This window comes from Megalobrama amblycephala, linkage group LG1, assembly GCF_018812025.1.
Source record: "Megalobrama amblycephala isolate DHTTF-2021 linkage group LG1, ASM1881202v1, whole genome shotgun sequence".
NCBI classification, from domain to species: Eukaryota; Metazoa; Chordata; class Actinopteri; order Cypriniformes; family Xenocyprididae; genus Megalobrama; species Megalobrama amblycephala.
The window spans coordinates 15,847,756-15,857,353 of NC_063044.1; the positions used below are offsets into that span (position 1 = coordinate 15,847,756).

The following is a 9,598-nucleotide window of genomic DNA, read 5'->3' on the forward strand; positions in this document are numbered from 1 at the left end:
AGTGGTATTGTATTACATAAAGATGATAATGCATTGTCAGTGGAGATTATGTCAAGCTTATGTCATCTTGAATGTAACCATTCTGTCTCTCTGTTCTCAATATGCAGTGTATTTGATTGACTGAAAATGTGTGCTGCAGAATGTTGCTGGTAACTCAAAGAACATGACGTCCCCTCTTTCTCCTTCCCCTCCAGGCCCCTCCCCCTTTTGCTGACATCACATGCCATATCTAAACGTAGAGCTTTGGACAGGATTACCACCCTCATCATTAACACATGCACACTGCAGAGAAACACTGATGAATTCACCAACAGATCCTGCACCGTATTAATGCTTCTTAACATATTTTGTGCATGTCGTGCATGAACAGGATGAATAATCATTCTTTTGAGCTACATGCTATAGCATTTTTCACCACCACAGATGTCATGTGGATTGTTGAGATGATGTGTGCAATTGCTTTTTTAAGTGATCAGACTTACAATTTCCATCTGTTAGATTAAAAAAAGGTACAAAAATAGACAATGTTGAAGGAGGGACTTGAGCCAAAGGACTTTTCCACGGACCCTCCTGTTAGCATTCACATAGCAATGCCTTAAAGCCATCTTTCATGCAACACTACTCACATTATTTCAAAAAAAACATTCCTTTGACCATTTTTATGAAGTAATTTAGGAAAATTTCCAAACAGTAATTCCTAATGTTTTGAACATTGAACTTTTTATTTAAAAAGATAGAATTAGGGAAGAAAAAAAAAAACAAAAAAAAAACAAAACACTGCACTTTTTTACTGTGCCTTTATGTACTTTTACTATTCTTTAAATGCATTCTTATCACTTTACCCTTGTTCCAGACTCATACTTTCAATGTAAAACTATGAAAATCCATCATAAAATATGAATTATAATTTTTTCAAACTATGATAATCTAAAAAAAGAAATATACAAACCATATTTGTGTGAAAACTATGTCCCACACTGTCATTCACCATGACGACAATTTTTCCCCAAAGTTTTAAATAAAAGTTACTGTTCTTATTTACCAAGGCAACAAATTGACAAATTGAATGAGGAAAACCAAAAAAATTGGTTTATTGTGCGTCATTTCCAATCAATCTATAATTTTCTCAAATTAAAATGTGAAATATTATTATTATTATTATTTTTAAATTGTTTAATTATTTAAAGTTTGTGTTTTTAAGTGAGTGTGTCAGTGTTGCGGAAAGTTACTTTTAAAAGTAATGCAATACAATATTGCGTTACTCCATAAAAAAGTAACTAATTGTGTTCCTTAACTTTTTTAATGGAAATGAATGACATCTGTTACTTTTGCATTACTGTGCTGGGCCTTTTTATTTTTTTATTTTATTTTATTTTTTTTACTTTTTTTTCAATTATTGTGCACACGATTTACTATTTTGTTCCTTCGATTTACTAAATCATGCACATGATTTAGCAAATCGAGGGATTGAATAGACCCTTTTCACATTTCCAGGTTTCTCAGAGACGGAAGTCGTCATAATTGGGTAAAATTCTATAGCGGTGAATGAGAGAATACATTAAATATATTTTTTGTGTTTCAATTTGCTCAAATAGCAAAAGAAAAACTCCACAATAGTGTTTTCACAACTTTCAAAAAGAGGAAAAAAATAGAGAGTGATTGATAACGGCAGTAAGAAGAGAGAAAGATGCAATTTTTAGTGTCACTCCCATAGCTTTTGCAGGATTTACGATATTGATGACCGTTAAAACGCGCCATCACAGTCTGTGAAAAGGGTCTATTAGTAAATTGTGTGCACGATTTGCCTACTATTTTTTTTCCTGCATGTAATGTGCGGGGCTCTGTATTTTCACACCTTAATTGTGTGAAATAAGCCTTAATAAACCTCAGGCTGAGGGAAATGCAAAGTCACACCTGTACCGTAGAGGGCGCAGCTCAAAAACCTTTCCTTTCATTCTGGACTGCAGAAGAATAGAAAGTCATCTAAAGTAATTTTCGCTTATTAGTATGGTTGAGTTGGATCATTGAAGGTCAGCAGCGAAGACATTGGTTACACTGTAAAATATTATTTTCATGATTTGTTATTACAACATTTTTTATTATGTCAAATCAATGTGGTTCAGATAACATAATATTTTGAGTTTCTGTTGATTAAACCAATCGCCTTTATTGTATTAACTCAAATTTTTAATTTCAATGCACTCAAAATTTTAAGGCAACCAGGTAGCTTATTTGTTTAAGTTAAACCAATATTTTTTTTTTTTACAGTGTAATAAATGTATCTTAAATACATAGAGTATATTTGTATCATTTAACATTAAATTATTACAGGTTAGTGTAATATTCAGAGCTTCACTGTTTTTTTTTTTTCATTTTGAGGAATACTGAATATGTTTTTGTGCAAGTGAGAGTAAATGCTTGTTCATATTTAGACGAGAACTACGATAATCATCATGTTCACACAGCGCACACAGCTCCTCTGCACTTACTCATGATTTCCCTCAACATGGGGACAGGAGAGCTAGTCAATCAATACATGGGAAAACAAAGTAACTTGAGTTACTTATTTGAAAAAGTAACTCAGATATTTTGTTGTAAATTTAACCCTTGTGTATTGTTCAAATTTACTACCCTTTCGTTATGTTCGTGGATGAAAACATCCACTAAATTAAACTGCTATAAAAATGTATCAGATAAATATTTCTTTCAAATTTTTTTTACATAAATCTGTTAATCAACCTCAGTCCTGATCAAAACTACTAAATGTTTAAAAAAAATACAGGATTTTTACTTTTTTATTGCCAAGTTTATAAATGATGTCACTGATTTTGGGGAAAAAACACACAAAATGACTTATTTTCAACATAAAAAGTGATTGTGGACTGGATTTTTTTTTTCCTTTTATCACAGTCTTGGACATGTGAAAGATTAGTAACAACATTGGTTTTGATGCATTGTTAGGTTTTGTGCAGCATCAGATTTTAATTTTTTTCTCCCTCATTTACTGTTCGTGTTACTGTTTTTGCCCCATTGACTTCCATTATAATGACATTTTTTAATTGCAAAGCCATGACACCATAAAATCATGCATTCTTGAATGATGGTGGTTTTCCCTGTTGGGAAGAGGTAAAATTTTTCATTTTTACAGTTGATCAACAGGTGGCGCCATTAACCCTTTAGATAGGCCTGTGCAAAGAAATTTTGTGTGTTTTTTTCCCCAAATCAGTGACATCATTTATAAACTTGGCAATAAAAAAGTAAAAATCCTGTATTTTTTTTTTTTAAACATTTAGTAGTTTTGATCAGGACTGAGGTTGGTTAACAGATTTATGTAAAAAAAAATGTGAAAAAATATTTATCTGATACATTTTTACAGCAGTTTAATTTAGTGGATGTTTTCATCCACGAACATAACGAAAGGGTTTAAATTTGCCCACAGTGTATTTTTGAGGTTTTGAACATTTTCAAAGCATTTTCCCAAAATATGTATCAAAATAAGATTTGTCACCAAAAATCATTCCATTTGCTGAAACACAGAGAAAGTTAAAATTAAGACTCAAAAACACCCCATAGTGGATGAAAACATCCCCAACAACACATAAGGGTTAAAAGTAGTGTTACTTTACTAGTTACTTGAAAAAAGGTAATCTGATTACTTAACTCGCATTACTTGTAATGCATTACCCCAAATGCTGGAGTGTTTTTAAGGAAGTTAAATTTCTAAAAATCCACAAGGTAAAAAGTGCCCTTGTGCAGTTCATGTTTTGACCCACAACACACATGCACACTCAGTTTTTCACTCTGGTTTTCTCTAGATATCTCCCCTCATTACTCAACTACAGGTGTCCTGGTCCAGTCATAAGATAAATATGACAGCTTAGCTGCGTATGCATGCTTTATCTCCAAAGCAAACTTCTCTCTGTGTGTCCCTCCATGTGTGTAAGAGATAGAGAGTGCTCTGTGTTGAACTCACACAGACCTGTGGCTCTGTGCATGGCTAGATAAAGCAAATCTCTTACTCTGTGTCCCTGAGGAGCTTCTAGGCAAAGTAAATATCAAGACAAACACAGTGAACCAATACAACTTATGAAGAAATCATATATATTGGCAAAGAAAAAAATTGCTATTCTATTTCCTCTTGCCTGAAAACAGTTAACAGCGTCTGCCAGATCTCTCTGTGTCTATGCCACTTGTGCAGTCGAAAGCAGCATGAGCGCCACATTGATCCATGATTGACTGCTGAGAGGAAACGCACAATGATTTCATTCTCATCGTACGGTTGACGTATGAATGCTCGCTTCGCTATGAGATTAGATTCTGTACGCTGCCCGCAAGAACAACACAGTCCAAATAAATGAATTTTTGTTGGCTAAATTGGATTCAGGTGGTTGCGTAGGATCAGAGGCATGGCCATGCATGTCTAAAGGCTTTTGTCTTTGTTTTTCAAGGTAACAGATGACCAAAATAGCCAAAATATCTATACTGTATGTTTGGCTCAGTAAGAGAGATACAAGCTGTAATTGTCATGAAGCATAAAACACTCAGAGCAAAGTTAGTTTCTAGACTAATATCCCTCCATGTTTTATTGTTGAAGCAGACTTATAAACAGGAAATTGGATGAAGATGAAAGAACTCAGTTAATCAATATCGTAATAATAAAAAAAAAGTCCATATGGAAAAAGTGGTAAATTTGCATTTGTCTGTCTCACCACACTATCACAACAGTATTTTACTGTAGGTTACTATGGTTACATATACCAGGTAATTTCTGTTAATCAGCCACTGATTGTAAGTACTCTAAAGGAAATGTGTCTTAAAGTCATAGTGACCTTGTCCTGCAGTTTTGAGTGCTTTCAGTCTAGCCAATGGTTTTGTTTGATTGGATACTGGACTTTACAGTTTTAAATGTGATTATTTTGATGTGTGGAACTTTGTTTTAGTGGACATCCTGCATGTCTGCCAATTATTCATTACAGACTAATAAAATGTGACCTAAACTTGTGAATCAAATGGACTCAAATTACACTTCTGACCAATGTTCCCTCTAAGCTGTGCATTTCACTGCATTCATCGGTTCTAACGCTATACTGGCTGACCTGAGCACTGCAATAATTTCTCATTTAAATTACAAAGAAATGGATCCCCAGTCCTCATACATTTCGCGTCTGTCCTCTGCACGGCATTTTATTCTTTCAGTGCTGCTGTGACGTGTGAAGTTACAATATTTTGACAGTTAAGTTTCAAATTAAGTAACATTAAAGTGGACATTATTCCAAAAGGCTGAATGCAATTTAAAGGGTTAGTTCACCCAAAAATGAAAATTCAGACATTAATTACTCTCCCTCATGTCGTTCCACACCCGTAAGACCTTCATTCATCTTCAGAACACAAATTAAGATATTTTTGATAAAATGCGATGGCTCAGTGAGGCCTGTATTGCCAGCAAGATAATTAACATGTTCAGATGCCCAGAAAGCTACTAAAGATGTATTAACCCTTAAATGCATGACTGTTTCGCCAATCATTCTTACATATTCGGGTCTTTATCGACCCGGATCTATATCTAACACGGATGGATCTCTACCTGTCATGATAATGTAAAACTCCTCTGATATTAGAGTAACAATTACAGAAGAATAAAATAAAGCATATTTTGTTACCTTTTGGAGCTTGAAAGGGCTCCGTTTGAGCAGATGTTTTATGCCATCATCACTGTCCCCGTCAAAGCTCATTTCCCAGTAAATTCAGCAAATAACAGGCTAGTTTTATGTTTGAGGTCGCGAATATGAGCCCATTCGCTATCTCAAACATATTCTCAAAACGATATAATTTTCAACATCTTCAAAATCAATATTTTGATCGCTAACAGCTTCACCAGATCCATCCAGTAACAGTTACAGTCATATTTGATTGCGTTCAGAACTTGCTCTGCAGTAAATCGCTGAGCCATTTCATGTTTTGCTTATTCTTTTGTTTTTTGTCTGAATGGATCATCACTTCATCATTGTGTATCAGACATTGCCACCTTGTGGAATAAAGGTGAATTGCACTTATTCCATCATCTAAGATTCAATTATTGTTGTGCAGAAAAAAATATACGTACACTTATACACATCTCGGGTTGATAGCGACCCTATACAATTTTGACAAAAAATTAATACAAAAATAGGCATTCTTTTATAATTTTATGATTTTTTTCTTGTTATATTCTTTATAATGAATTGATTGAGGAATACCAAGAAGGTTGATGTCTAATTTTAAAAAATAAACGAGGAGGAGGGTAGTGAATGACGTCCCGGGTCACTAAAGACCCGAGGTATGCATTTAAGGGTTAAAACAGTTCATGTGACTACAGTGGTTCAACCTTAATGTTATGAAGTGACGAGAATACTTTTTGTGCACCAAATAAACTAAATAACGACTTTATTCAACAATATTTAGTGATGGGTGATTTCAAAACACTGCTTCATGAAGCTTAGTAGCACGTATATCAAACTGCCAAAGTCACGTGAACCATTGAAATTTTGAAAAGTTTCGAAACAGTTATGGCATAACAAAGCCTCATGTACTGAATTCACGTGACTGACAGTTTGATACACGTTCCAATCCACTGATTCGAAACAAAAGATTTGTTAAGCTTCGAAGCTTCATGAAGCGGTGTTTTGAAATCACCCATCACTAGATATTGTTGAATAAAGTCGTTATTTTGTTCTTTTGGCGCACAAAAAGTATTCTCGTCGCTTCATAACATTAAGGTTGAACCACTGTAGTCACATGAACTGTTTTAAATGTGTCTTTAGTAGCTTTCTGGGCATCTGAAAGTATAAATTATCTTGCTGTCAATGCAGGCCTCACGGAGCCATTGGATTTTATCCAAAATATCTTAATTTATGTTCTGAAGATGAACGAAGGACTTACAGGTGTGGAACGGCATGAGGGTGAGTAATTAATGACAGAATTTTCATTAATTACTTGTCATAAACATGATCTACCGCCAAAAAATGATATGAAACCAAGAGGAATGATTATTATTTTACACTAAGCACTTCTTCCCCAAAGAAAAACAACTATAAAAACACTTAACATAGCAATGTACTAAGAAAGATCAAATTCACTTTGTACCACTGATTACAGATACTACCTACAAACAAACTGATGACCCTAGAATATAAACATTGTTTTTATCTTAACGTGGCACTAAAATGCCATCATAGTCCTCAGATTGAGACAATTTAGGCCACCAGAACTGCAGCGAGGGAGACTGATGGAATTTCTCTGTCTTACTATATTCAGGAAAGGTGGGCAGCAGGGAGGCCATCTGGTGTAACGGTGGCATTCATCAGTCAGAACCTGAGATGCCTGTCAACAGTCCACTGGGTACAGCTGTGCCAGCCTGCCAATGAAAGCTTTAAACTTAGAGCTATGAAATAATAGTTCAACCCTTTAAACTCTCATCCTAGGATTCATTTCACACGTCCTACAGCAGTATGTATAAGTACATTTTGTAAAGGCTAGTGGTATTGCATATCCTAATCTGTTGTGCAAACTCATGTTATCATAAATGCAAGCCTTAAGATGGTAAAAATATGACAAACTACTTTTCTCATGATTATGACAGTGTACCAGACTAAAGTTAATAAACACATCACAGACAAAACAACTGGGATTAAAGAAAAATCTCTCACAAAACAATGTGGGATAAATATTAAAGCCATTGAGAGAAATTTGCTTTTGATTCTCCCTACTAAGAACATCTCAATAAGCTCTATAAACACAAAATTACATGGTCTCCCACAAGTACAGATCATAACAACCGTAAATAAATTATTTAATATACGTGCATGGAGTTTGGGATGTTTATGCACAAAAATACCACAACAAAAGACTCTCTAAAATATGTTTCCAGGTTCAATTGATGACTTCAATACAGTAAACACTAATCTAGCTATCATTCAGAACACACGTAAAATGTACTTTTTTCAGTCTGGTCGAAAATGCAATAACATTTATTGAAATGTAGACCAGCAATATTCTCTAGCTTTCCATTATGCGCAGCAGTCCTTTAGTAATAAAGATTTTCATAGCCAGATATAACGATTTAGCATTAACAAGGAATATTCTGTTCTAGTGTTTTGAATATAAAATAAAATGAAATACTGCTACAGAATCAGTTTCAGAAGATGCCACAAAGTATAGTGTAACCAAGGTTACCAGAGTAATATAGAAATAAAGTTATTAATATATAAACATACTAATATATAAACAAAACTATTGAGAACTACTTAAAAACGAGTACTATTATAAAAGAAAATATTAATTTTATATAAACATATATTTTACTTGGTTATTAATGTGACCAATAGAGAGTAGCTTTTAATACAACGTGAGCCAATGAGAGCGCAGAATGTGGCGCAGCGGAGAAATTAGTTTCCGGATTTTGCACGAGGTTTGCTCGTGGAGTCAGAGGCAGCTCTCTCTATCGTGCATAGGTGCTGATGAGCGCGGTGTTTGCTGACGCTCCGGGGAACAGAAACATAGAAATAATCTTCTGGATGTGTTTTATCGATGGATTGATGTAAGTGAAGTGACGCATTTTATTTTCCATTGGTTGTGAATGACGTTGATATTGTAATGTGAGTGAAATGGACATTCAATTTGTAAAATATAAAAGTTAATGGTGATATGCATATACTTTACTAGCGACAGAGTGTTGCTAAAGTGTTTACGAAGTGTATTTTTGATTAAAAAGGTTAAAGAAAAGGGTTTAAATCGGACGCGTTGTAACCGCTCCATTCTGGAATTTTCTGTGAGTTTAAAGATCTCCTTGGTAAGTCAATTTGCCTTGTTATTCATCACAATTGAATCATTATTATTGTTTAAGTGGAAAAAGCAAGAGAAATTGAATTTGTGACTGATTTATATATGAAAAAATGTGTAATGCTGTCTTTAGTACATACGAGCTAACTGTGTGCTCAAGTATGTGACGGAAAGTTGTCAGTTATATAATAATTAGTGCGCTATGTTGGAAAAATAGTCACAGACGTTGCATATATGAAGAAAATATTCTTTATTTGAAAAGATACATGTACATATATTCAGAATACTCAAGTTCTGTGTAATTTGAATGATGTATAGTGATTGATAACTTTATTGTATGTTGTTACAATGAAGATATTCATGATATTTTCATGACCTTGTTTGTTCAAGGTCAGGTTTTTTGTTTTTGTTTGGTTTTGTTCTGTTTTTCTTGTTCTGCCCTTGTCCAAAATTGGATTGCTGTCCTGTCCGATGTGACGAGATGTACCGATGCCTGTATTCTGGATTTGTCCCGGCCTTCCAGTGGTTTTGAGGAGGGTTTGGACTGGCGAGCCTCCCTTGAGTTGTTCTTGGATTTTCTGTGGAAACAAAAGATTTTCTGAACTCTGCGAATGGTAGGAAATCGAATAACTCTTCTTTTTTTGTGTTTTGGATGGAGATGTTCCTCATGGACAAAGAAAAGACATTTGTACTTCTATGGACCATTTGAAGAACTGTTTTTCTTGAAAGACTGAGAAATTGAGGATTTTGAGATCAAAGGACATTATTTTATTTCATTGAG

The 9,598-nt window shown here is 34.3% G+C and overlaps 1 long non-coding RNA gene across 1 annotated transcript; it reads left to right on the plus strand.

Annotated features, from left to right (window-relative positions):
* Positions 1–8,201: 8,201 nt before the first annotated feature.
* On the plus strand, positions 8,202–9,345 carry LOC125264288. The gene is made up of 3 exons (XR_007184051.1): positions 8,202–8,575; positions 8,750–8,827; positions 9,208–9,345. It is a non-coding gene; the product is annotated as an uncharacterized LOC125264288 (long non-coding RNA).
* The last annotated feature ends 253 nt before the right edge of the window (positions 9,346–9,598 follow it).